This window comes from Eumetopias jubatus, unplaced genomic scaffold (assembly GCF_037043125.1).
Source record: "Eumetopias jubatus isolate StellerSeaLion01/CBP00866 unplaced genomic scaffold, mEumJub1_p1.0 scaffold_11, whole genome shotgun sequence".
NCBI lineage: Eukaryota > Metazoa > Chordata > Mammalia > Carnivora > Otariidae > Eumetopias > Eumetopias jubatus.
The window spans coordinates 80,312,467-80,319,508 of NW_028274817.1; the positions used below are offsets into that span (position 1 = coordinate 80,312,467).

General features: G+C 37.9%; 1 pseudogene; it reads right to left on the reverse strand.

Annotated features, from left to right (window-relative positions):
- Positions 1 to 1,966: 1,966 nt before the first annotated feature.
- LOC148163100 (kallikrein-7 pseudogene) lies at positions 1,967 to 2,705 on the reverse strand (annotated as a pseudogene).
- Between the last annotated feature and the right edge of the window lie 4,337 nt (positions 2,706 to 7,042).

Below are 7,042 nucleotides of genomic sequence, written 5' to 3' on the forward strand. Positions count from 1 at the left end.
TTTATTCTAAAAGTTTCGTAGTTTTATATTTACACCTTTGATCCACTTTGAGTTTATTTCTTCATAAAATGTCGAGCATATGTGAGGTTCATTGTTTTGCATAAAATTAGACATTTCTAGGGTAGAAATAAGTTTGATTTTGGTGTGTTAACCTTGTATCCTGCCACCTTGTTAAACTCCCTTATTGGTTTTAGAAGTTCTTTTGTAGATTATTTTTCCTCTTTATGTAGACGATCATGTTGACTGTGAGTGAGAATCATGTTACTTCTTCCATTCCAAACTGTATGCATTTTTATTTCTTTGTCTTGACTTATTGCATTGGCTCAGACTTTCAGTGCGATGTTAGGAACTTCTTTACCTTGTTCCTGATCTCAGGCACAATGCATTCGGTAATTCAGTAATTTAACGTTGAGTGTAATGTTAGCTGTAGGTTTTTTTGTAAATGTGTTTATCTGTTTGAGGAAGTACCCTTCAATTCCTACTTTAACGAGAGTTTTAATCATGAATGCATGTTGCACTTTGTCAAATGCTTTTCCTGCATCTACTGTGATACTCATGTGTTTTTTTTTTCTTTTTTAATCTGTTAATATGGTGCATTACATTGATTAATTTCCAAATATTGAAATGGCCTATATTTCCCTTGGTCGTGGTGTATCATTCCTTATAATATTGTGCTGGATATGATCCCCTAACATTTTTTGACATTTTTTTTTTTGCATCCATGTTTTTTAAGGGTATTGGACGGCAGATCTCATTTTTGGTCATGTCTTTATCTGATCTTAGTACCAGGGTAATTTCAGCCTCTTAAAATAAGTTGTGGATTTTTGAAGTATTCCTTCCTCTTCAGTTTTCTGCACAAGTTTGTATACAGTAGGTATTATTTCTTCAACTGTTCGGAAGGATCTCCCAATGAAACCATGAGTACACAGAGCTTTCCTTTTCAGAATGTATTTGTCTACAAAATCAATTTATTTAACAGTTATAGGAATATTCATGTTATCTACTTGATTTTTGGGGCATTTTAGTAGTTTCTGTTCCTCGAGGAATTGGTCCATCTTTACCCAAATTTTCCAGTTTTCATCATAAGGTTGTTTGCAATATTTTGTTTTAACGTTTCCAAGTTTATAACAACATCTCTTTTTTCATTCTTCATATTGATATTTATATTTTCATACCTTTTATGTTTGTCAGGCTTGCCAGAGGTTTACCAATTTACTAATCTTCTCCAAGTTAAATACAAGTTTTCTCGTTTGTTTCAGTGATTTCCTCTATCGTTTTTCGATCTCAAGTCACCTTGATTTTGGCTTTTATCTTTTTTTTTTTGTCTTTTCAGATTTTATCCTGTAAACATTTCATTTTACACGGCTAGAGTCACACAAACGTTTGTGTCTTTCTTTTTTCTTGTTCCATCATATAACACAGACATTCTTGCATAACACTAACAATTCTGCAAATTTATTATCCTTAACAGCCTCCTAATACCCCTGTCCCAAACAGGCCTATTGTTTACATAAACAATCCACTAATCTGGGACACGTTCAGTGTTTCCACTGTTTTGCTAAGATAAATAATGTTGTGATGATTTCAAACCTTGCTCCACACTTTGGATTTTTCTTGGGGGTGGGGGGTAATATCTTCCTCAACTAGAATCACAGGGTCAACAACCTGGTAAATAAGGGTCTCAATCCACCATGCCAAACTGCCTTCCATGAAAATGGCACAATTTACAATCCCACCGGTTGAGAGTGCTGGTCTCACTGTGTCTTTACCAGCACTGACGTTTTTGTGTTTCATGCTCGTTTTAGATCTTTGCTAACTTGATTGGTTTACATATGACGTATTGTTGAGGTTTTAATACGTCTTTGAGGAAAGGTAAGGTCAAATATGACTACAGTTCATCACGTCCTTATTTCTTTGAATTTCTTGTTGAGGGCATATGGATGGAGAGATGGGAGGTATGCAGAGATTAGCGATGCTTTCTCATGGTCTCATTTATCCATTTGACATACTTGCAGACTTGGGTATAGACACTGGGTCATTGGGTTGGCCACAAGGGAAAGTTCCCCAGGACACCAGGCCTTGCAAGGTATCTTTGCACATCAGTGGTCCCCCTGAGTCACCGTTGCAGGTGTTGGTCTTGGAGTTGGGGATGCCAGCACACAGCATGGATTTTCCCAGTAGGTCCTTGTAAACCTTCTTGCAATCCTGGGAGGAGATGAGCTTGACATCCGTGCACATGAGTTCTGATGGAAAGGTCACATCAGGGCTGGTGGTTGTGCCCCAGCCAGAAATGGTGCATGTGGTCCCAGGGGGTTCACAGCAGAAGGGCATGTTGACTTTCTTCACACTCGATGATAGCCTGGCTCATCTACTTAGCTTCACAAGCATGAGGTCATTAACGTGGGTCTGAGTGGAGTAGCTCGGGTGGTGGAATGACCTCGTGGCCCGGATCTTCTGAGCTCTATAATCACCCAGCTGATCACTGCCCATGTGCACGTTGTATTCACTCATCGTGTAGTGGGCAGCACACCTCCACAGTGGGGCTGATTGCCTCTGAACAGGGCCACCTGCCAGGATTGGGAGCCTCTTGTACATGGGACTCCATCAATAATCTTCTCCCCAGTCTTGTCACCTTCTTGGCCAGCAGATCCCAGGACTAAGGTCAGTAGTAGGATCTGCAGGGGCAAGAGAAGGGATCCTGCCATGGTGGCCTCTCTCAGCCTGTCCGGGGGCTGCCAGGCAAAGCAAGGGTCTCTTTTGCTGGGGCTGGGAAAGACAAAGAGTTCAGGGAGCAGGAGTCCAAGCCCAGCTCCTCCTACATCAGACCTAGAAGTTCAAATCCCCTGTTCTTCCCCCATTCAGACCCAGGAGACCAGGCCTCCAGACCTCCCTTCCCCCTGGGGACTCAGGAATCTCAGCAATCTGTCCCAACCCTCCTCATCCACAAGTCTAGATCTTCAGTTCTTTTTTCCCTAACAGACCCCAAATTCCAGACCTCTAGTCCCTCATCTCTCACAACCAGGATTCCAGCCACCCCTCTCCCCTCAGAAGCAGGAGCCAGCTGTCCAGCCAGCCTCATCCTCCACCCCAAATGAACAATTTTGGCTTTTATCTTATTTTCTTCTTTCTGCTAGATTTGACTTCACCTCGTTCCTCTTTTTCTCCTTCCCTAGGAGTGAATCTTACATTACTAACTTGAGTCCCTTCTTCTTTCCTAACATAAGCATTTAATCCTACATATTTCTCTGTAAACACTGCTTTAGCTGCATCACACAAATTTTGATATAGTGTATTTTTATTATTGCTCAGTTCAAACTAGTTTCTAATTTCAAATGAGACTTTCTTATTGACCCACAGGTTACTTAGTGGTGTGCTGTTTAATTCCAAATGTTAGCAGATTTTTCTGTTATTAAGTTCAACATAGTCTGAGAACATACTTTTTTTGCGGGGTGGGGGGAGGAAATTTCCATTCTTTTAAGTCTGTAAGGCTTGTTTCGTGAACCAAGATATGATTTAATTTGGTGAATATTCCACATACCCTTAAATATAATATGTGTTCTGCTTTCTGTAGATGAAGTATTCTATAAGTGCCGATATGTTTCATGTGATTGATGGCCTTGCTCAGTTCTTCTACCTCATTGCTGATTTTCTTCCTATTGTTCTATTACTGGGAGAGGACTATTGAAATCTCCAAATATAATTGTGGATTTTACTGTTTTTTCTTGTAGCTCTGTTAGTTTTTTGCTTCTTGTATGTTGAGCCTCTGTTAGATGCAGAAATGTTCAGGATTTTTATGTCCTCTTGATGAGTTGGCCCCTTTATCATTATGACATGATCTGCTGCAAACATGTTGATATTCTTTGTTCTGAGGTCTGCTTTGTCTGAGATTAATATAGCTGCTCGGGGTTCCTTTTGATTACTGTTAATATTTTATGTATGTATATATAAAATTTTACATTTGTTTTTAAACTATTTGTGTCTTAATATTTGAACTATGTTTATTTTAGTCAGCACACTTTTTGAACGCTGTCTTTCCAATCTTTCCTTTGTTATCGTTTCCCTCTTTTTTAAACTTATTTTTGAATAATTGAATATCTTTTATGATTTCAATTATCTCTCTTGTTGGCACAGTAGCTAAAACTAATTTCCTATTTTAGTGGTTGCTTAAGGGTTTATAATACACAGCCTTGCTTTATCATGATCTCCCATCAAGGAGCATCATACCACTTCATGAGTACTGTTAAAATTTCATAATAGTAAGCTTCCTTTTCTCCCCATATGCTCTTTCTGTTTATGCTCTATATGTTGCCATATATATTACTGTTACATATTTTGCAAACCTTACAGCACATTGTTATAATTTTTGTTTAAAGAGTCAATTATGCTTTATTTTTACTGTGGCAAAATATATGTAGCATAAAATTTACCATGTTAACCATTTTTTAGGGGTGCAGTTCAGTGGCATTAAATACATTCACATTGTTGTGTAACCATCAATACTAGAACTTTTTATGGTCCCGTACTGAAACTCTGTACCCATTAAACAGTAAATCTCCATTCTCCCTTACCCCCAAACCCTGGTAACTACTGTATGATTTTCTGTCTCTATATATTTGACTATACTATGTACTTTATGGAAGTGGAATCATACAGTGTTTGTCCTTTTGTATCTGGCTTATTTCAATTAGCATAATTTCTTCAAGGTTCATCCACATTGCAGCATGTATCAGAATTTTATTCCTTCGTAAGGCTGAATAGCATTTCATTGTACGTTCCATACTACATTTTTTTTTAATTTTTTAAAAAAACGTTTTATTTAAATTCAATTTAGTTAACATATAGGGTATTATTAATTTCAGGGGTGGAATTTAGTGATTCGTCAGTTGCATATAACACCCAGGACACATTACATCAAGCGCCCTCCTTAATGCTCATCACCCAGTTAACCCATCCCCCACCCACCTCCACTCCAGCAATCCCCAGTTTGTTTCCTATAGTTAAGAGCGTCTTATGGTTTGCCTCCCTCTCTGATTTTTTTTTTTAATTTTTTCCTTCCCTTCCCCTGTGTTCATCTGTTTTCTTTCTTAAATTCCACATATGAGTGAAATCACATGGTATTTGTCTTTCTCTGACTGACTTATTTTGCTTAGCATAATACCCTCTAGTTCCATCCACATCAATACAAATGGCAAGATTTCACTCTTTGTGATAGCTGAGTAATATTCCAGTGTGTGTGTGTGTGTGTGTGTGTGTGTGTGTGTGTATCATATCATCTTATCCATTCATCAGTCGAAAGACATCTGGGCTCTTTCCATATTTTGGCTATACTTTAACACCCAACTCACAGCAATGGACAGATCATCTAAGCAGAAGATCAACAAGGAAACAAGGGTGTTGAAAAACACACTGCACCAGATGGACTTAACAGATATATTCAGAGCATTTCATCCTAAAACAGAAGAATACACGTTCTTTTCAAGAGCACATGAAACATTCTCCAGAATAGATCACAAAGTGGGTCAGAAATCAGGTGTCAACCAGTACAAAAACAATGAGGTGATACCATGCATATTTTCAGGCCACGATGCTATGAAATTTGAAGTCAACCACAAGAGGAAACTTGGAAGGACCACAGATACATGGAAGGTAAAGTACCTCCTGCTAAGGAATGAATGGTTCAACCAGGAAATTAAAGAAGAATTTTAAAAAATACAGGGATGCAAATGAAAATGAAAACACGACAGTTCAAAATCTTTGGGATGCAGCAAAGGCATCCCAAAGGGAAGAATATAGCAATACAGGCCTTCCTCAAGAAGCAAGAAAAGTTTCAAATACACAACCTAACCATACACCTAAAGGGGCTGGAGAAAGAACAGCAAATAAACCCTAAATCCAACAGGGGAAGAGAAATAATAAAGATTAGAGCAGAAATCAATGATATAGGGAAAATGAAAACAAAAAACAGTAGATCAACAAAACGAGGAGCTGATTCTTTGAAAGGATTAATAAATCAAAAAACTCCTAGCCAGATTTATCAAAAAGAAAAGAGAAAGGACCCAAATAAATAAAATCGTGAATGAAAGAGGAGAGATCACAACCAACACTGGAGAAATACTAACAATTATAAGAGTATATTATGAGCAATTATATGCTGACATATTAGGCAAACTGGAAGAAATGGATAAACTCCTAGAAACATATAAACTACCAAAACTGAGACAGGAAGAAATGGGAAACCTGAACAGACTCATCACCAGCAAAGAAATTTAACTGAATCAGTAATCAAAAATCTCCCAACATTCATCTCATAGGATTTCCTAATTTCCCTTGTGATCTTTTATTTGACCCATTGGCCATTTAAAAGTGTGTCTAATTCATGTTCATGAGTTCCTCAGACTTTCTGTTATTGATTTCTCATTTCATTCCATGGACTCAGAAAACATACTTTGCGTGATTTCAGTCCACTTAAATTTACTGAGGTTTGTTTTATGGTCTATGATATGATCTATCCTGGAGATATTTCATGTGCCCTTGAGAAGAATGTGCATTCTGTTCATGCTGGGTAAAATGTTTTATAGATCACTTTAAGGTCTAGTTCATTATGGCACTGTTCACCTCTTCTATTTCCTTGTTTATTATGTAATTGCTCTATTATTGAAAATGAGATACTGACTACCCCAACTCTTATTGTAGACTTGTGGATATCTCCCTTCATTTAGTTCAGTTTTTGATTCATGTATTTTGGTGCTCTGTTGTTAGGTGCATATATAATTTTGCTCTATCTTTCTGATGGGTTGACTCTCTTAAGAAGAAATAACATCCATTCTTCTGGAGCTGTTTCAAAAAATAGAAATGGAAGGAAAACGTCCAAACTCATTCCATGAGGCCAGCATTATGGTGATCCCAAAACCAGACAAAGACCCCACCAAAAAGGAGAATTACAGACCAATATCCCTGATGACCACGGATGCCAAAATTCTCACCAGGGTACTAGCCAACAAGGTCCAACAATACATTACAAGGATTATTCACCAAAACCAAG